General features: G+C 38.9%; 1 protein-coding gene across 6 annotated transcripts in view; it reads left to right on the forward strand.

Annotated features, from left to right (window-relative positions):
* Positions 1-21,726, forward strand: part of PDE1A (phosphodiesterase 1A) — a 259,717-nt gene that overhangs the window by 19,348 nt on the left and 218,643 nt on the right. The window lies entirely within an intron of this gene.

A 21,726-nucleotide genomic window follows, 5' to 3' on the forward strand; every position in this document is an offset into this window, starting at 1 on the left:
GCTGTGATGTTGGAGATGCTGCTTTCTAGAGGAAAAACTTCCAGTTGCCAGTAAATGCCATTGGCATTTAGAGAGTGGGAGGAAATGGGGATATAGCTATCCTATAGTTTAAAATGCCTGCATTTCCTTGAAGATGTTACCTTTCATTATACAAGTAGTGGCATTGCAGCAGTCCTGTATGAGTGAATGTTGTAGAGCTCAGTGATGTCTGTGTATGTCTTTTGCATGCTTTTCAGAGGCAGGATGTTATATAGCTGTATACATATACTAGTAATTCTTTCTGTTTTCTTTCATGTCTAATACTGAATATGTAACAACTTCCATTCAAGACACAGAGAGCTGAAATATATAAAATTCTGGGATCAAAATTCAGTGTTATGAATATCTATAATGTCACGTATTGGAAGGATTTAATTAAATCCTTATGCACAGTTGAATACCTCCTGAATTTCATTTCAGTTGCAATCAGGCATCTACAAATGGAGTTGGTGTAATCGCAGGTTTTGTGACATTTGATAAAGAATTCTTATTAGCAGCCTAAATCAGCTACAAGATTTGAGAATACTTCATTGTGGCTTTTGCAAGTCCAGTAGTAAAAGATGGGTTTTATTTCATGGGAGGTCTGGTTGGTAGGATGTTTTAGGAAGGGAAGTTGTTTAAGGCCTAAAGATCCTAAAGTTGTAATTCAGCAATAATCAAACAAAAAGTTAAGATTTAATGCTTGAGGGTTTTGTGTCTCTATGCAACTGCAAGAAATTAGACTCACATTTCCATTTCCATGGGGAACTGTGGGCTCTGAAGTGCTTGTATCTTTTAAGCAAGCCACATGTCTCCAAAAAAGGCAAAAATGTCATAGGAATGACATTTTAAAATAAACTGTGTTTTTCCGCATTAAAGTTCCTTGTTGAAAGGCATAAGTTCCTTCACCCCCACCCTCTTAGGGTAGAAATAGACATAGTTTTGCATAACCACTTCTGCATGATAGTCATGTTGGTCTTAAGTACATATAAAAACGTGACTACAGAGGAAAAAGAATTGAAGAAATTAGATTGTGCTCTTTGGTCAATAATGAAATCGAAAAGCTTTGGTTGCAGATATATCCAAATTATGTGAAACTAAAGCCGTTCAGATATGGTTAGCTTCCCTGAAGAGCCCGGAGCAGTAGTGATGCCTCAGGGGGATATGAAAGATTGGCTGTACCATGGAAATACACTGAAAAGACAATGAAATTAACAATTCAAGCTGCAGATCCTTTAGTTTCTCTACTGTATGCACTGAGGTTTTTACACTGATTAATTCACTCCCCACCTATGATTCATTCAATAGCATACCCAGCCATTGCTTTCATGTTTTGGAGCACTGACTGCAGAGCTACTATTTTGGTCTCCAAAGCAGGCTCTCAGTTTTATGAAATGTGTACCATATATACTAAGTTTCACCTCTAGAAAGACAAGAACGGTGTTACTTTTCACTTCAGTAAACTTATATGCTTAAAGAAAATCATATGTGCTCCCTTATTGTCAAAAATGCATTGCTGAACCAAATATCTCTGATTTTAATTACTAAGGAAATGTTGGCTTTTTTTTCAATACATCTTAAGTGAGGATAGAAGATGTACAGTCCATGGCCAGAATTTCCATTCACATTGTTTAACTAATGCCACATCTCTGACATCAGTGTTTTTAAGCCAGACTTCTACTGAAAAGAGAGATCCTGCCTTCCCTCTCATCCTGTGCCATGCGTTTTGCCCTGTCCTTTGGGCTGTTGCCAACAGAGCACACAGTATGCTGGAGCAAAGCACCATGCTGATTGAAAATGAATCAGTTTTTATGGTGTTTTTTGCTGGCTTAATTCCAGCCAAATCAGTTTTTTGATAAGCTCACCATGTGGCTGCACAAATGCTTCCATTAATACAAGGGAAGCAGCAGTAATACTTAGAGTAAGGGGAAGGAGCTTGCCCCTTTAGGTAGCAGTGTGGTATTAGATTGGATTCATGTGGTCCATTGAAGCATTTTCTTTGTTGTCTGGCATTAGAAAATTAAATGAACTAAAGCAGTTGCACTCGTGACTGTTACCACTTATGTCTAGGGTCCTTCAAAGGGTTGGAAGTGTGTCCTCCTTTCCTAGTGTTGTTGCTCTGCTTTCCCAGTGGGGTCCATTATAACAGGACTATACCATTGATGCATGGTGAAGCATGGCATTTGAAAGCTCCTTGCTTTCCTAAAAGTAAAGGTCTGCTGTTGTTGCTGTGCAGGGGAAGGAGTGGTCTTGTCTGCACAGGCTTTTAACCCTATGTCTGCAGCAACAGCCACTAATAGAGTGATGCTGATGGAACCTTAAGTGAAAGCAAGCAGGCAAGCTGGCTTCCAGGAGAGGAAAGCACTGCTATTTACAGTGTTAGTGCTTGTAGTGTTGCAGATACTAATTTTTGTTTATATCAGTAGTTAAAGTGTTAGTTGCTGTTACCCAGACCATTTCCTGTATTAGACATTTTTTCCTGTCAGTTTAATTCTTGCTCCTTGCCATCCTCAGTAAGCTTTTCTTCTAAAAGTATCCAGCTTTTAAAGAAAGTAATTTAAGATCTGTGTGTTAGGCATACAAATAACCATCCATGTTCTAAGTTGCACATTCAAGTCAGCACTCTCAGTCTATCTGCCAGTAGAGATACTTGCTGCTGCTGCTCTGTTCAGAAGCATTTTATTCCAACTTTCTGATTTTCTTAGTGGGATTTTAATTTTGAGCTGACATAGCAGTAGCCCTTAGGGGTGGCAAAGATAAATCCTAGCAAGGTCTAGGGGTGGAGCCTCTTTGTTTTTTAAAACAGACTTGTTTATTAGCTAGTCGCAGCACTCAAACTGATACCCTCCAACCTCCTGAACATCTCTTTATGGAGAAGTGCTGCATCTGATCTGACTAAGTTGTGGCCAGATGTGTGGTGCAGTTGAGCTGGTCTGGCAGTGAAGAACTGCTGTCTTTCGTAGCAATGAGTTATTACGATGTTCCTACTGGTATACTGTGATCTACTTGCAGATGTTTACCTGTGGCAGGTGCAGTGCCAGGCAGAGTTGCTTACTCCTTGCTTGGGCTGCTGATTTCCTAGGAGCAGCAAAAGAAGCAGAAAGGTTTATTTTAGTTGTTAAAGTCAATGTCTGTTTCTGTTCTCAGTATGTATTCAAGTGAGAAGTTGCTGAGTTAACATTTGTTTTTTAGGGCTTAATTGTGGTTTGTTGTTTGGTTTTGGTTTTTTTTTTTTTTAATATGAGAAAATTAGAATATTTTATGGAGGTCTTCATCCCTACATGACTGAATGTGGGGAGAACTGAATTCCAAGTTAAGAACAGGTAGAAAAGAAGAAAATCCTACAAAAAAGGAAGTATTTACTTTCTTTGTTCTGTCAAAACATGTATGTGGTGCAAGTATGTGATTGGCTTTTTTAACCAGCAATTTGTTGTTTTCAGATCCTCTAGAACTTCCTGATTTTTCCCAAATCTAGAATTCATTTAATTCGTAGATTTATTCTTCTAACATGAGCTTGTTCAGGGTTGAAATAATTCCTTTTATTGAGGGTGAGAATGGCTCATGGTTACGTTTTGGTAACTAGAATAACAGGGCCTCAGTTTAACTATAGGAGCAATACAAAACAGGCTCAGATAAGCTTGTGTTCAGGCAGCATTTTTAATGCAGTAGTCCATGTAACTTTTGATAATTCTTTCAAGTAAGAAACCCTTAATCTCATATATGCAATAACATTTTTACAAACTACATAATTCATCGCCATTCTGTGTGAAATATGTTATCCGTTTATACAGCTATTACTAGAGGATGTTTCTTTTACTCTCATTTTTCAAGTATATGAAAGGTTAGACACAATCAAATTAAAATATACGTGATGATATGCAAACATTCTGAACTTGCTTGGCAGCAAATCTCATGTTTCACATCAGGATGCTTTTCTCCTTTTTTCTTCGATTGTATTCTCTCCAGCCTTTAGATCTTATCAGCTTTTCCAGTCTTGGGATTAGTGTGAGCTTTGAATGTGTTTAAGGGGAGGTGGATGGAAGAAAGACATTTTAGAGGATTAAATTCTGAATTTTCTTGTTAGAATTAGAGAATTTCTGTAATAGGAAAAACAAACAATAAAATGAGAGTACAACAGAAGAGAATGTGAGTGGCATCTTGTTGATGATTAAATCCAGGTACTTGAAAGACAGTCACTGCCAAAACTGATACAACTTAAGAGTCTTTTATATTTTAATTACTTGGAAGAAAGGAAAGGTTATTTGCATGGCATGCTCTCAGACTTCATAAACCATTCTCTGAAACACGAATTTCAAAGTGCTGCAAAAATGTATCCTTCCTGCTTGTTTGTACCTTTGAAGAGATAAACTTAGGCATATTTCCAAAAAACTGTTCAGTGATTTTTATTTTAATTTTTTTTTAAGTTTTAGAGTATGTGTGGGGATGATATTAAAAAATAAATAAATACAATGACTCTTTTGATGGACTGTATTTTGAGGTCAAATAAACTGGAATGCGCTTACGGATTATTCTTTCTTTGACAATTTGATCCTTATTTTTATATTCAGTTACATGAAAGTAAATGTAGGAACTACTAATATAGTGTCATTCTTTGAGATGGTTGAGAAATCAATCAAACAGGCAGAGGATTAGCAAAAGCACTTATTGTAGTACATACACGATTTTTTATGCTGCACTGTTTCCATTGGCTGTATGCTCCAAGGAGTCAAGTTTGCATTTGCATGTTTTCTTGCAAGCACATGAGCACAGACTTCCTTAGTAGAAATTTTGCATTATAATACCTGAGCTACTGATAATGGCTTCTATAAAGTACATGGAATGAAGAAAAAAATGAAATAAATAAGTTTAATGAAACTATCCGCTCATCACTATTTTCCAATTTTTAACATTAGAACTATAAATTCTTCAGGTGAACCTAGTTACAAGAACCAGCATCTGGAAGGATTGCAGTGACCTGTGAGTGGCAAGGGCTGTGGGTTTTTTTTCTCTTTTCTTTCCTTTTTTTTTTGGGGGGTGGTGTGGGGAGGGTGTTTGTTATGGAGGGTTGTTTGTTGGGTGTTTTTTTTTTGCTGTTGTTAAAACAGTTTTGAATTTTTCCCCTCTGCCTTACCAATTTTGCAAATATTCAGATGGTACTTGATTTTTTTCATACTGGGGCTGTTGTAAGCTTGGGAAATTTCTGGAGGATTTTTACTAAATGCTTCTTCACTAGTTACTATTTATACTTGATTTTTTCCAAATGTAAAACTGTTGTGATTAGTTTTTGATAGGATATGAGTATGTGTTAGAATTCCAGATGTTATGCAATAATTTTGTTCTACATCTCCAGAATAATCTGGCCAAAAGCAGAAGCACTTCTGGCCCTGGGCAGAACATCTCTGTCCTACTCCTGCTTTTTGCGTGGTGTTCCTCTTGTGCTGAATGTGATTTGGCCAAACACTTGATTCAGAAAAAGTTTACTTTAGTGAAGATATTACTCTGATTAATACCAGTGTGGCAGAAGAGTATCAGGTTAAGAGTCCCTGTGGGCCGGACTGCACATCTGTTTGAGGCAAGAAACCTTAAAAGTCTGAGCCTCAAAGTCTAAGCCATATAAATTACTTTATTGCTGCAATAAAGTTTCTTATGACAGAGGATGGAGTTCTCTAAAGCACAGAACGGTTATTTCAAATATGTCCCACAGAGTCCAGTGTTGTGCACAAATTAATTGGGATTCTTTGTCTCATGTTTATATGCTGTAACAACAATCCAGGAAGTTTCATAGTAGTTCAGAAACGTCTTGAATCCTGAGTTGTCTGTTGACCTTGATGCTGGCAGTTTCAACATATTTTTTCCAGTTCAGCAGCAGATTGTAAATCAGCCATACTCTGGCATTTTACCAGTTTTCCCTGCTGATGGAGATGTAGCTCAGAGGAGTAATTTTCAAATTCAATTTTGAAAAGTTTTTGAACTGGTTAAAGCCCTGAGAAATCTGACCTCATAGCTGACCCTGCTTGGAGCAGGAGCTGGAACTAGAGACCTCCTGAAGCACACACACCTCATCATTATTTTTTTGGGGGGGTGGGTGTGGGTGGGGTGTCTGGGGTGGGGTGAAGGGGTATTGTTGATCTTTTCTTCCCTGGAATGGGACTGCAGGAATTCAGGTTTAGGAAATCCTTCCTTTTGTGACCATTCCACAGTCAAGACTCTTGCAGAGTACCAGAAACTGAAGCAGCTGCATAAGTGGACCTTGACAACAGATATATTTGTTTACTGAATAGTGCACTTGGGTTTTCCTCTGGTCTTTCATCGCAGCTTTTGGCATGGATAATCTTAGTTTAAAATCATGGTCAGAACAGTGGACCCTGTGTTACCTGCTGGCATTTTCTATGTTGTCCTGTTGTTTGCAGTTCTAGTCTGGGTATATTTTTAGATAAAAGCAATGCATGTGTTTTATGCTCATAAAGTAACCATCCCTTGGGACTCATAACCAGGTAGAGACATCTCCTGTCCATCTTCATCCCTTCTGTGTATAAGTATTTAGATCAGAGGTTGTACATGTAGATTGCAGGTGCTCTCTTTGTCTCCAAAGACCAGCATGTCAGAACTGGACTTGACTACTTCTGTGAAGAAGCAAAATTTCCACTTTGAAACTACATACATGGGGAAAATTCTGACAGCACAGGCATGTATAGTTTATCGTGCAAAATACCTTTGTCTGTTCTCACTTCAGCATTATTTACACAATCAGTTCTTAATAGGGGTACACAGTTTAGTAATCACTTCTGTTACGAAAGTGGTGGTCAAACACTGGCACAGGTTGCCCAGAGAGGTTATAGAGTGGCCATCCATGCAGATATTCACATCTGACTGTATGTGGCCTTGGGCCACTTGCTGTAGGTGACACTGCTTGAGCAAGGGGGTTGGATTGAATGATTATGATGGGTCTCTTTGAACCTTGACCATTCTGTGGTTATGTGAAAGTTTCCTCGCAACAGGAGAACTGCAGTTCTGTATTGGATTGTGTTTATGCCATCAATAATCCCGTCTTAAATGATCTCAACATTTTTTCACTATACACATCATCCCTAAGGCATTTAATCACAGTGTAATATCCTGCTATTGATTTCCATTGAAAATTCCTGTTGATTCCAAGGGGAATGATACCAGAATGTGATTCTGGAGAGATCAATCAATATCATATTCAAGCTTCCTAGCACCTAATTTCCTACATGACTGAAGCCCAGCACTTGTAAAATTTACTGCCTGGTGATATTTTAAAGGGCCATTTTGATTTTATAAACCATCCCTCAGCAATCAGGGACTACTTTGAAATGAATTATATTGTGCAACTGGGAACTCTTGTTGTATATGTAGTGAAATACAAACAGTGTTTAGCACCTGGATACGATAAATCAGTCAAAAATTGTAACTGAAAAAACAAGGCATCTATTAAAATTTATTCCACTTGCATTGGCAAAAGTCAGCACTTTTACCTAGAAATGTCTTTTAAACTTTTTACTAGACTGCTGAGTTTGTTCACAACTGAAATTCAACAGCAGTAACTGTGAGTTTTATTTTAAGTTCCTATAATGTAGTAATACTGTAGTTGATTTTTTTTTTCCAATTGCATAAAATATTTATAGGAAATAACCACTAGGCAGAAACACCTGGTGAAAGAACAAGGTGTAAAAACATGTTAGAAAATGTATAAAAATAGCCCCAAGTGGTCCATAGGGTGAGGAGGAAGAAACTGTCCATGTAATATCACACTCCTTGCAAAAGGGAAGACTCTTCCCTTCCTCTCCCCTCATCAACATCACCACCATTGTGCTCCTCCCAGTGAAGATCTGGGACACTGACAGCTCACTATAGCATTCCTGTAGGCCGAAGTGACTGATCTTAGGACCCAAAGGGGCAGTGAAAGGCTGGGCATAACAACAGAGAAATGGGTAGATAGTAGAAAGCTTGTGTATATCGGTTTTGACTCAGTAGAATTTGAACTATAAATGTTAGTATCACATTTTAACTGGACAAATAATTATTTGATTAGACTGTTAAGGCTTTAATTAAACTAATGTAAATTGTAGCTTTGTATTTAAATAGTATTCCCCCTTTTGTCTGAAAGATGTTGAGTATAACACGAGTCAACGGCAGGCACATGCTCGCACTCCGCTCTTTCCCCATCCTAGTTGCACAATGGTATAGGTATGTTCACATCGTGTTTTGGGACAGAGTAGAGGGAAGAGTTTTGTGTCCATGAGATCCATGGCATAGAACCGAGTGGGCCAAAATAATTCATACCATTTTTTTTCCACACTTTTTTTTTCTAGGGTGATCTGTGTATGAACAAAATCTTCAGAAACAAAAGATTCTGCTTATGACTATGCATCTGCTGTCTCAATGGGCTCAAGAGGAAACATTTGGCTCTTTTGTGATTATAGTATTTTTCTCTGATAATTTCTGTAACATGCTAGTTGGCCTCCTACATCAACTCCTGAATGGCAACTGACAGCATTTTTTTGTTCATGAAAAGAAATTTTTAATGGGCTGTACCATAAATAGCTGGAACTTGCTGTCTTATGTGAAAAATACAGGATATGAGTCATTATCAACAGTAGGAGACCTTAGATCTTCTGTTGCTTTATGTATCTTCTGTGGTCACATCAAGGACTGCATTTAATGTGAGCAGCACATGTTCAGATAGCTATAGGAGGCGACTTGGCTTCCACTGCCCAGTTTTGTAGTACCTGTTCTCCAGTAAAACCTACTCCACTCTTCAAAGAAACTCCAGTTTATTTTGCAGCCACTCAGCGTCTGGTACCTTAAGGTAAAAGTGAGGAAAATTCAGCAATTACTGTCTTGTCTTTAGGACAAGAGAGAGGAACAGGCTAACTCAGGAAGCCAGACTTAGTTCTTTGGGGAGTTTCTGATGTCCCCTGTTCTGCCAGAGGGGTCACTTTTGTGATGTAAATGATGTCTTTCAATGAATCTTTCAAGATTTTTAACTAGGCTAATTTTTAGCATTCAAAGGGGAAATAATTGTTATTATGACAGTTTCTGTAAGTCTCATAATTCTAACATTTTAAAACATACAGTTCAAAAGCAATGTTAATCTATTTCTCCTAATATTCCATTCCCAGGAGTTACGTATGGATCTTGAAATTCTTGAATACAACTTTGAATTGCTTTACAGTTCAGTCTTTCACAGATAAAGAAGCCAAAGCAAAAACATGATCATTTATTTTAATGCAGGACTCAGTGGGAGAGTACAAAAGCAATACATTCCAGATCTTTTGACCCCCAGGACTGTGCTTTAATCGGGTATCATACTTCTGGATAATTCAGCAGTAGTCTGCTAAAGCAAAACTCAAATTCAGGAGACCTTATTGCTTGAACCCAGGGCTGAATAAACAGCTTTAATGATTCACATCCAGCGGGTCAATTCCCAAATCTTTTAAGGTAAAAAGTTAAATGTTTTAACACAAGGTGAGTCAATAGTGTTGACACAATGGTAATAAGTCACATTTTAGGTGGTCAGCAGGAACTTCCTGTGTCCTTTGAAGGCTAAGCAAAGTCTGCCTGAAATCTCTTCCACTTCTTAATATTTCAGCGTGTTATTACAAAACACCAGAAGCAAGCATTGAAACACAGGTGATAATGCAGTTGTCTGTCTCCTAGGACATTAGCCAGCTGGTTGGCAGTAGTTAGGCTGTTCTTGTGTACATTCTGTTTCTCAGTCTTTCATGCAAAAAATGCAGCATCTTTAAAGAAAAGCACTGAATGAGTGTTTGGGGCCACCTGTCCCTGTCAGCCTGGTGGTGAAACAAATTCTTGACAAGTATGACCCATGAAGATCACATATCCCTATATAGGTCCTTCATGGGACAAGTATGACCCATGAAGATCCCTTTGGGGGTCCAGGCCAGAAAGACTTGGAATGAAAGACTGAAATGCATCCAATAGCTGTAAACTGAAAAATTATCTGGAATTTTCTCATCAAGGTTGCTGTGTTTGAGCACTGTAACTATAGATGTTTCTTCCTGTCATACCTTGCATATTGCATTTTTGAAATTAGCCTCCACAAGGAAATAAGGAATTATTTAATTGCTTCAGATTTGCAATTGTAGCTACAGAGAAGTCTCATTTTCCAAAGAAGTGGGTGGAGAGAACTCTAGTTACTACTAGGGGCTCTTCTTTCAAGAATGAAAGCGAGTGCTACAGCCAGGATTATATTTTTCCTAACAGAATTGCTGTTCTGGATGAAAATCTCTGTATTTTTGTTTTTGCCACACATGAATACATACATCCAAAAAAACTGGAGAGTTGACTTGAATCAGACTTTACTCAGATATTTAAAATACTTGGCATGGAAATCACTAGTATGGATTTGTCCCCATGAAAGAAAGGCAAGAGAAGGCTCAGGAATGTGGCTGGATATCTGATGATGATGATAATAATAATGATGATGATGTATTTTTAGGAATCAGTCATTATTTGTGAAACGTAAATCGGAAGCAATACTTGTACTTCCAGTGTTGATAAAGACACTTCTCTAAGCAGAATTTTATGGTTGGCAATATTTAATCTCTTATTTTAAATTCTCGTACACAAATTGCCTGTTAGATGTTGATGATGACAGCCTGGTACCATGAGGGGGTTGTTCTCACATAAGAAAACCCACTCTGCCTTGTAGCCGTGGTATTATACTGTCAAAGGAACTAATACATACAAATACCAGTTTTCTGCTTATGTTCCAAATGGAAGAAGATAAAAATGACATGTAACACTGCTGATGTTTCTTGGGAAGTAGTTTGGATTTGTCAGAAGATATGCAGTGCTATTTAACGTTAAGGACCAAATACTCTAATTTGAATTTTCCTTGGGTACTGTGAAAACAGCTTCTGCAGCTGAATTTAGTTAAATGCTAATGGTTAACCATGATACTTTTATCAGGAACTGTGTAAGCCAGGGGTCCTTAAACTTTTAAAACGGGGCCGGTGCGCGGATGCAGTGGCAGGCAGTCATCTGCGGCTGCTTGGTTTTCCCCCCCCCCCAACCCCCGGTGGGGGGGGGCGGGGGTGGGTCTGTAAAAAACAGGGGCCGGATTGAGGACCCTGGGGGGCCGTATGCAGCCCGCGGGCTGTAGTTTGAGGACCCCTGGCGTAAGGTATTCCTGAAAATAGCTCATGGACTTTAAGGTACATTAAGTCATACTGGAACACCTGTTAAGCTGATTTCTGTGGCTGTGACAAGTAATAATGTGGGGATTTTTGACTGTGCAGTTATGAAAGTCTGTATCATACTTACAGTAGGGTACCTATACCATGATTGCAAGGAAATATGCATCTATAGAGTGAGCACAGTGAGGTGGGGTTTAAATTCTGGACTAGTGGCACCTAGCAGACCCTGGTTTCCAAATGCTTTTCATTCCCATAGAAGCTACATCTTCAGGTCCCAATGCAGTATGTCAACTGAACATGGTTCTGCTGAAGCTGCAGAATAATGCACTGCCAGGGAGGCTGCTGCATCACTCAGGTGGAAGTCTGGAATGTTTGGACCATAAGACTAAAGACAAAAAACTTAAGAGCTGTGTCTGACTTGGCTGCTTATGACATTAGTAAGTAAATGAGTAGGGCAGGGCTGATGGGCCCTTGACTAACTTTGAATTGTCAGATGTCAGACCAGAAAAAGAATGGGTGGCCATATGCCTTGTATTTTTAGATGTCAGCCTGAAGCTGATTTATATAGCTTTCCAGTCTCAGAGGAAACTGCTTAGGGCTTCAAGGACTGGACTGGGTGTTATGGACTTTCCAGCCCGTACACAGGCAGCTCAGAGAGGCTTTCAGTATGGAAAATCAGAGGTCAAATTAAGGGATTGATGTAAATGCACACTGAAGTTAGTCTTTCTGCTATCTGAGATTTCTGACTCTAAAAGATGAAGTGCATAATCCTGAAATTTGGCCAGTGTCACTGAAGTTGAGTATCTGTTGCCTTCTTTCTGCCTTCATTTTCCACTTTTATTGGAACAGTTACGATGTGCAAGGTTACAGATTTCTGGCATTGATCACCAGCCTTTAATGTGCCCTATTGCTTTGGTAGCAAAAATATATATTTAATGGCTAAGAAGTTACCTGCAACAGAACAGACATGAAAAAGTCTTATTCATCTCCTGAACTTTTATTGACTGCCTGTTGCAGTTGTGTAGAAGTTAAGATGTAAGCGTGATTTGGATAAGACCAGTTAACATCTGTGCTTGCTTGATAGCTGAATGGAGATGGAAGTCATATTCTAAACACCCTTCCTTCGTGATACACTTTGATAAGGGGACTAGCCAGAAGGTGAAGGCATATATTGCTTCTGCATCCATCACTCTGCTCCCAGTTTTGTGGCAGGCAGCGAAGCTGACTCACAGTTCAAGCAGTAGTGGCTCATGATGTTCACAAAGTGGCGGTCCCAAATTTCATATATGCTTTCCTCCCATCTGGTAAGTGGATGAATCATTTATGACTCAATTTTCTCTGCTCAGCTTAAGAATAATTCCTAATGAGTCACATAGAATATTTTCAGGGACTCCTGCTGTTGGAGAGCACTTCAGCTCTACTGCTCTCATCTTCTCATCTCTCCCATACTGTGGGCTGTGTCTAATTTCCAGAGCAGAATCCTTTTACCTGAAACTCAGGACTGGTGAAATTCCTGCTTTAGCGAGCCATTCTGATATAAGTATGACATTTAGCTTTGTCTGTAGTAGTGTCACCTGGTGAAGTGGAGGTCAGCCTCACTGATTATAATGAATTGCACAGTGTATGTTAAGCCCAGGTACTTGGCCTCCTGGAGGTGCTTGTGGTGCACACAATGCTTCTGCAGGGCATGCTGATACAGGGAGAGGACCTGCCCTTTCTGGTGGCTGTGTCCACCAATGTCAACAGACGATCATGCTCATGGCTGTCTAATCTGGTGTCGCAGCAGCATACCTTCAAATGCTTGCCTTCAAATGGAGGACATTCAGTGGGAACAATTAGGGTCACAAATATGTTATTCCTTCTCTTGTGCACAATGAATAGAGGGAGTTGGCCTGGGCTTTTGTGCTAGATCTGTCTTAATTCTTGGCAGATCTTTGAATGTTGGCTCTGTGTTTGGAGTATAGGTTCAATATAAGTCCTTGTCATGAACGACTGTACTGTAACCCAAGAAACAGTGGGAAAGGGCAAGTGCCAGGCTGCTGGGAGGCTCCTGGCAGTCACTGGCAGGCTGTGGATCAGTGATAGGCCTCTGGAAAATGATTAGGACTGCCACATTTATAATAATAAAAATCAGCCAAACTGATTTGCTAGTATGCAGCAACAGTCTGCTTTTGTGCAGACAGCTTCAATAATATTCTTAAAATCACTAGTAAAGTCTGTAAGTGATAAAGAGGAGGTAAAGGGATGGCTGAGAACTTTTGGTGGACTTATCTTCATATGTGTATATATGTGCTTTCTTGACATACCACAGCTAAAAATGTACGTAAAGGTACACTTTCCATTGAGAAAAATGCAGATAGTGCATCCATGAGATGCAAATAGCAGCTCATGTCTCCTACCATTTTCCCAACCATATGGCCAGTCCTATAGATGTGCCCCTTATGTAAGAGAGACCCTGTTCCATGCTTCACCGCTGCATGACAGTTCACTGGCAAAGGAGTTTGAGAACCACTAATTGAAAGAAATTTCAAGTTTCTTCTGTATTTGAATCTCAAAGCTTTGTAATTTCCAAATCATGCCCTTAATAATCGAAGTTTGTACACTTAAAACTGAATCTTTGGACTATATCTCCTTTTGCTTATCTTTCAATTTAATTAGAACTAAATAGCTGTTTCTCCTCAGCTCATTCTTTTGCCCCTAAAGGAATTTCTTATATTATGTCCTCACTAATTACTAAAATCACACCTAAATAGCATCCATTCTCGATGGCTTTGTGATTGTTTAAGGATTTGCCACCAGAAATAGCATTCGCTTCACAATCTATATCTAAAATTAAGTGCCTCATAATAATGTCATTTTCTGCTTGACTTTATTCTCTGTTAGCAGTTATTTTCTAATTGGAGATTAAAGATAGTGTGGATATTGCCCCCAGACAAATGAATACTTCGCTCCAGTTTTCAGTAAGGTTGATAACATAGAGGAAAAAAAAGGGTGGTTAACAGAAATAACTGCATGAAAATGAGCATTCCTACATCTGGAAGGAAAACCAAAACATTTTAATATGATCACCTGAAAGGGATCAAATTATTTCCTCTCCAGACATCTAACAGCCATGGAATGAGAGAGGTTTTTTATTTAATTAAGTTGATAACAGAAGACTGGAGAATGATATTCGAATTGAAGAAATTGAAGAGAATTGAAGAAAGGGAGTGAAACAGACAAGATGCAAACCCCTTTGTATCAAAACAATAGTAAAAAAAAATCCTCTAAACACATTTTTGAAAGACAGAATAATTAAACAACCACATTTGGGCACAAACAGTTATGGAAAAGAGAGACAAAAATGGGCCAAGACAAAAAAAAATATAGTCAGGGTGGAGTAAGATTACTAGGTAATACTCCCAAAAATCAGCCTACAGCCTGGTCTTGGACTTACTAATAGCCATAGCACAATAAGTAGGAATGTACTGATTTCAGTTTATTTATGCCACAAAGTCAGAAGGTACAAATTAGTGAGGGTGGTCGTAAACATTTTGCGTAAAAGGAATTGTATGACCTTGTGAAACAAAATAACAGGAAATTTAATATTGGGAAAGGTAAGGTTATGCTTGTATGAATTAACATTTCTAGTAGAAACTGGAGGCCCACCAGTTGAAAGTGGTGGAGAAGATCAGAGAATTGTTTAGGTTGGAAAAGACCTCTAAGATCATAGAGTCAAACCATTAACCTAGACTGCCATGTCCACCAGTAAACCATGTCCTTAAGTGCCACATCCACACATCTTTTAAATATCTCCAGGGATGGTGATCCTACCAGCTCCCTGGGCAGCCTGTTCCAATGCTTGGCAACCCTTTCAGTGAATAAATTTTTCCTAATATCCAATCTAAACCTCCCCTGGCGTAACTTCAGGCCATTTCCTCTTGTCCTGTCACTTGTTATCTGGGAGAAGAAACTGATACCCACCTGCCTACAACCTCCTTGCAGGTAGTTGTAGGGAGTGATAAGATTTCCCTTGAGCCTCCTTTTCTCCAAGCAAAACAACATGAGCAGTTCCCTCAGCCACTCATCAAGATTTGTTCTCTAGACCCTTCACCAGCTTCACTGCCCTTCCATGAACATGCTCCAGCACCTCAATGTCTTTCTTGTAGTGTGAGGCCCAAAACTGAACACAGTGTTTGAGGTGTGGCGTTACCAGTACAGGAGGACAATCACTTAGTCCTGCCAGCCACACTGTTTCTGATAAAAGCCAGGATGTTGTTTTCCTTCTTGGCCACGCTGCTGGGTCATGTTCAGCTGGCCATCAACCAGCACCCGCAGGTTCTTTTCCACCAGGCAGCTTTCCAGCCGCTCTTCCCCAAGCTTGCAGTGTTGCATGAGGTTGTTCTGCCCCAGGGGCAGGACCCAGCACTTCTCCCTGTTGAACCTCACACAATTGGCCTCTGCCCATTGGTCCAGATCCCTCTGCAGGGCCTTCGTGCGCTCCAGCAGATCAACACTTCCCCAAACTTGGTGTCATCTGCAGACTTAGTGGGTGCACTCATTCCCCTCATCCAGATTGTTGGTAAGGATATTAAACAAAACTGGCTCCAGTGCTGAGCCCTGGGGAACACCACTTGGACTGGCTGCCAACTGGTTGTAGCTCCATTCACCACCACTCTTTGGTCGCAGCCATCCAGCCAGATTTTTACCCAGCAAAGAATACACCTGTCCAAGCCATGAGCAGCCAGTTTCTCCATCAGAATGCTATGAGAAACGATGTCAAAGGCTTTACTAAAGTGTAGGCAGACAACACACACAGCTTTTCCCTCATTCACTGAGTCTTCTTGTCATAGAAGGAGATCAGGTTTGTCAACCAGGACCTGCCTTTCATAAAGCCATGTTGACTGGGCCTAATGACCTGGTTGTCTTTTATGTGCCACGTGATGGTGCTCCAGATGATTTGCTCTGCAACCTTCCCTGGCACCAAGGTCAGACTGACAGGCCTGTAGTTCACTGGTTGTTCCTTCTGGCCCTTCTTGTAGATGGGTGTCATACTGGCTAACTTCTAGTCAACTGAGATGTCCCTGATTATCAAAGACTGCTGATAATTGCTGGTAAAAAAGACTGTTCATTGATTATGAGGCACAAGAAGATGTGTAACCTTGAAAAAAGCAAACATATGCCTAGGAACATATTGGCTGAGGTCATTCCAGCAAAGATGGGTGCCCAAAGATGTGTTCAGTGCTGTTGAACAGGTAGCTGGTTAATCGTTACATGCTTCAGCACGCTGAAGCCTTGCTTGTCAGAGAAAAAAACCAAAAACACCAAACAAAAAAAAAAAGAGCAAACTAGAACTTTTCAATTCCACATGCCAAACAATGTATACGGATGACATGCTTCTGTGGTTGTCACTCAATAACATTAGTGACTGTAGAGATGGTTTTTGCGTCACTGGAGATAACACTACTGATTGCAGATTTTATAGCTTGAAGAAGATGCTGCTTTCTAAAATGTAGTTTTCCAACACAGTACTTTGATTTATCTGCCATTACACAGAACTACATTTCTTTACTGACTTTAATGGAATCGGGAAGGGACCCAAGAATATCTTTATTGGTGTCTAGTGTTTTGTAGATGCCTTTGGAAAATCTGGTATACAGAACTGACCAAGAATAGCTGTCTTCACTTATGAAGTGATCTTCAAATAGAAGCAACTGAGAAAAAGATCTGAGTTATGTTGTTGCCATTTTACTTTAATTAGGAGAAAAGGTAAGAGAAAATAGTTAATTCCACCACACACACTGCATATTATTCTTTATTCATCACATGTTTTCAGTAGCACAAGCTGTCAAGTAAAGATACATATGTAAAATAAATATTTGGAGCGTCCAGCAACAGGCTATGTCAGTGGATCCTCCTGGATTCTTTTTGAGTTCTAAACAAAATATAATAGATGTTTAGACTCAGTGTTGGTTTAGTCTGAGGAGATTTATTACATTAATTTCTTCCACTTGTTTTGCTGGAAGAAACAATGCAAAAAAGAAATGGGGCCAAAACTCTTGTAATTTTTGCATTTCAGTAGGTTGATAACCATATTATTTTGTCATTAGTGAAACATGCATATATTTACATGCCTCACATCATAACTAGTATCACCAATGAAATATAAACTGAATAGTAGTTACTGAAACATGAACATCCTGGGCACCTCTGTAGCCTGACAGTCCCACCTGCATTAAAACCCATGTTCTCTCTCCTATGACTGGCGTATTAGGTATTTTACAATTCTTACACTGACCCTCAGCTTCTCTGGTGTATTAAGAATCTTCCCACATGGTTCCCTATGGTTTGTTGAAGTCTGACTTTACAAGTTAATTGATATTTATACTCTGAATAATTTTCTAGCTCAAAAGGATTTTCTGACACTTCTGTAGAAGTTATTTTTCTGCTTAAAGAGAAAGGCAGTTCTTAAAGACAAAGGAGAAGTTCTTCTCCTTCTGTACTTCCCCAAGTTTGTAAGTCCATGTTTTTGCTGAACCCAGCTAGGATTTTGGGAAAGAAGTAATTAAATTGCCATTGCTAACAACTAGGCAGGTCAGTATTTCCTAGCAAGGAGGAGTGGAGCAATGAATATAAACTAAATACCAGTAGATAATTCTCCAATGGATAGTGCATGTGAAATGAAGAGGTAAGGTGGGGCTGAAGTAGAGCTTGATGAATGCTATTCAGGATGACTCTTTGGATCTATGAATACTTTTTCCCCTGTCTTGCTACTGTGTTTCAAATAGAACAGAAAATCTCCAGTGAATTGCCACTTTCCTCAAAGTCATCTGGAGGTTTATGAGGCAAGATACTGGTGTTAAGAGAGCTCCACCTGTTCAGGCAGGGACATCTGAGCTTTCCATGGATATATTATGTAAAGTCACACAATGTTACCACAGGTAGTGTTGCAAGAGTAATATGAGTAACTAGCACCATTGGAGAGATGCAGTCCTTAAGGTGTTGAGGGCAGAAGGCTTCTGATATGCGAGAGTTACATCTATTCTAGCAGATAATTCTTAAAGCTGTTGTAACTGATTTCATTTTTACTTTGGAGAGTTAAGCAGATGCATCTGCAGTTGTTATCACTTAGTGCTTCTGTGCTTATGTCTGCAGAAGGGTAGTGCTATGATCCTTCAGGGTATAAAGCACTCTATTTTTTTAGCTGTATTGGGCCCAAAGAAATCATTTCACATATAATCAGAAGTGGCAAAACAAGTTTCTGTGTGATGCTTTGACTTGGTGCATCTTAAAGCCCTTTAAAATTGTTTGCATGTCTGGAACTGTAGATTAAAAAAACAAACCAACAAAACCCCAAACTGTCTTAATTCAGTCCTTTGCACTTGCACATTTCAAGAAATCTTTTCCAGTCATCTTTATGGCATTAGCTGTTCTCCATTTCCTTTGACAATTAGCAATAGAGTGGATGCTGGCAGTAGGGATTTCCTTTTGCATATAGAAGAATGTTTTCCCAAGGTATTATTGCTGTCTCTCTTCCTTCCAAACCTATAACATATACTCAGCTCAGTATACAGAAGAAAGGTGGAACAGTAAGTCATTGGATAACAATTCCTAGTTCACTGATTAGTCCTTGCTTTAAAAGTTCTGTTTGAATTTATTGCTCCATCACGCCAAAAAGAAAGGATGAAGTTGGGTTTTATTATTTATTTTTTTCCCCACATAGCAAACACATGGCAGGCAGCAGGAGCATTAACTTGTACATGTTGCTGTGGCAATGTACTTCATTCCTCTGCAGGAGCTATCCCCTATGTGAGGTAAAGCGCTTATCTCTGTAACCATGAGTTCTTAATGTTTTAGATAGCCAGAGTGAAGGGCAGCTCCACTCATGATCTGTGCTTCTCAAACTATGTTAAGAATTTTCTTTCTCAGGAAAGCTACTAAGATTTGTTTTATATAGGTGGTTTTTTAATATAGTCCAAATTAAAATTATTGCAGGGATATGAATGAAAAGAGTGTTCTAAAGTGAATGTAATTTTTGAAAAAAAATTTTACATATTTTTTTAAAAATTCTGCACTATGATTCCCCACCTAATTATATAAATTTTACTAAGAATTACATACCTGTGTATTAGATACCTACTAAACTAATTTTCTGTTTTCTATTAAGAAAAAAATGAGCCACTTCTGTTTTATTCTTTTTCACTCTGTATTGTTATTCTTTATTTTTATCACAAAGTATGTTTCCACATCGCTTTCCCAATTGAGTGCTCTTTTTTTTGGTGTACTTAATTAGATGATTCCAGACAGCATGAACTGCACTAAGCTTAAGCAACATCAGCAGCTGATGGCATTGTGTTGCCTAACAACTTCAGAACAGTTTCTCCAATTGTGCTGAGTTGCCATAGTAATATCTGCCCACTGGTGGTGGACTTGCTTGAGAAATTTAAATAAAAACAATTCTCAGACTAACATCATGACAGATACATTAGCCACAGCAACACCAAGAAACTGGAAGTTATTTCTGTCACAAACATAAATGAAGCCTAATTTTGCTTAAGATCATCCCTAGTTAGATGACTGTTTTGGGAGGTCCAGCATTCTGCTGCCTTATTTGATAAATATGAATATATAAATATATGAGATGGGCACAGATGAGTCCACAGAATTACTTTTAATCCATGACAATACTGTATTCTCTTGGTTAGAGTTGACTGGAATTACACCTTAAATTTGTGCTTTATACTGGGGAATATTTCAATATGAGACACTTAGCACGAGTATCAAATACTTGCCTCATGTAAATATTACTCAGGGAGGACCAGTTTTAATACTGTGTTTCTGCAACACACTTCCTTTTTCCTCTTTTTGGTCTGGAATCATGCTTAATTTTATGTCTTCAACTTGCTGCAGATATTCTTGAGATAATACGATTCTCCTTTTTAAGCAGTTATTTGGAGAAGATAAAGGAGAGAGAGAAAATATTTGTAGATATGATTTTAAATTATCTTTTTTATTTTAAAATACTTCTGAGTTCTGAATATTTCTAAGTCTTCCCACTTCAGTCTTTCAGATACTTTAATGTATATGCTAAAGCTGTAGGGTTGAGATTTTTCTGTCCTGGAATGCCCTAATGCAGCAATTTGAGCCCAGTAATAGTTAGTAGCCCATCTGTTTTGCTTTACTGTACTGTCCTGTTCAGACAAACAGAAAAAACCCCAAATCGCTGCCTCTGCAAAAGATGGTGGAGCCTTTACTTTGAATGCATGTTTCCAGAGTTGTTCTGTTTAACTTGACAGATTGAGAGAACCCTTTCACCTCTGCTATTTGGTCTGTCTGTTTAGGTTTCCTGGATTAAAAATCAATTTAGTCAAATACTTGGATGCTTTAATTTGCTTTCCCTGACAGGGATTTTTCCTCCCCTAAGCAGCAACTGATTGCTTTTCTCAGTATGCTCTGCAACTGTGGTATTAAGTGATAACTGGCCTGGTTTTCTGTCTTGAACCACAGTGTCAAAATCTCCATTTGGAAATTATCACATTGTCCCGTCCCATTCTGCCTTAACTGTCCAAAATTAAATGTGATCACAGTGGAACCCTGTTTTAACAGACACAGTGTGGAATATTAACTGCTTGCTGATGATGTGTTTGCTTAGCAATTTGCAGGCTATCATTCTGATTAATAAAAAAAATATCACGGTATCTATGGAAACAAAGTGTGGAAAATAGCTTTTACGTCTGAGGAATGTTCAAGGAAAATGGTTAGGTGGTCTTAAAAATCATAGCAGCTGTCTTCAGAGCAAAACTCAGGGCATTGCTGGTATAAAAAAGAATGTAGCAATGTACAGCATGTAGAACCCTAACATTTTAACTGCATTCCAATCAAAAATTGTTTTAACAAGTTATATTTATGCAAATCATTGCATCTGTTCCCCCCCCCCCCCCCCATGCTTTTGTGAATCACCATATCCTAACTAAGGAGATGTCCCAATAGAATATTTAAATCATATTTATTATTAATGAATTGCTTCTAGATTAAAAGAAATAAGAATTGCTACATGAGGATAATAAGCAGTATTTGCACTAAATTTGCCAGTGCCTTTGCTCTCTTGAAGAGCCTCTGTGTTGAACTGTGTTTTCTTGCCTGGCTTCTTGCTGTAGAGTTAAGGAAGCATATATGTATTCTTCTCCCTTTCTTCCCCATTTTACTTTTCTGGCTCAAAAGTGTTCGTCAACAAATGACAGTTTTAGGAAGGCTCCTGACCTTAAAAATTCTAGCCTTAAAGATGTGTTTTTCCTTCAGTTTATTGACTCCTACAGGTTATTGTTTGATGTGCTCAAAGCATCTGTTGTCATGTGCCATTGCCGCAGGAAACACAGGAAACTTCTCTGTTCTTCTTATGGCAAATGAAAACAGGTGACTGAGTTTACTCACCTTCTCCAATACTTTTGATGGACATGGAAGGTCATAATCTTCCTCAGTTATCACACTTCCATTCATACTACAAATATGTCTTGGAGGACATGAACTCGATTCTATTTGGGTAAAG

Source organism: Falco cherrug, chromosome 8 (genome assembly GCF_023634085.1).
Source record: "Falco cherrug isolate bFalChe1 chromosome 8, bFalChe1.pri, whole genome shotgun sequence".
NCBI lineage: Eukaryota > Metazoa > Chordata > Aves > Falconiformes > Falconidae > Falco > Falco cherrug.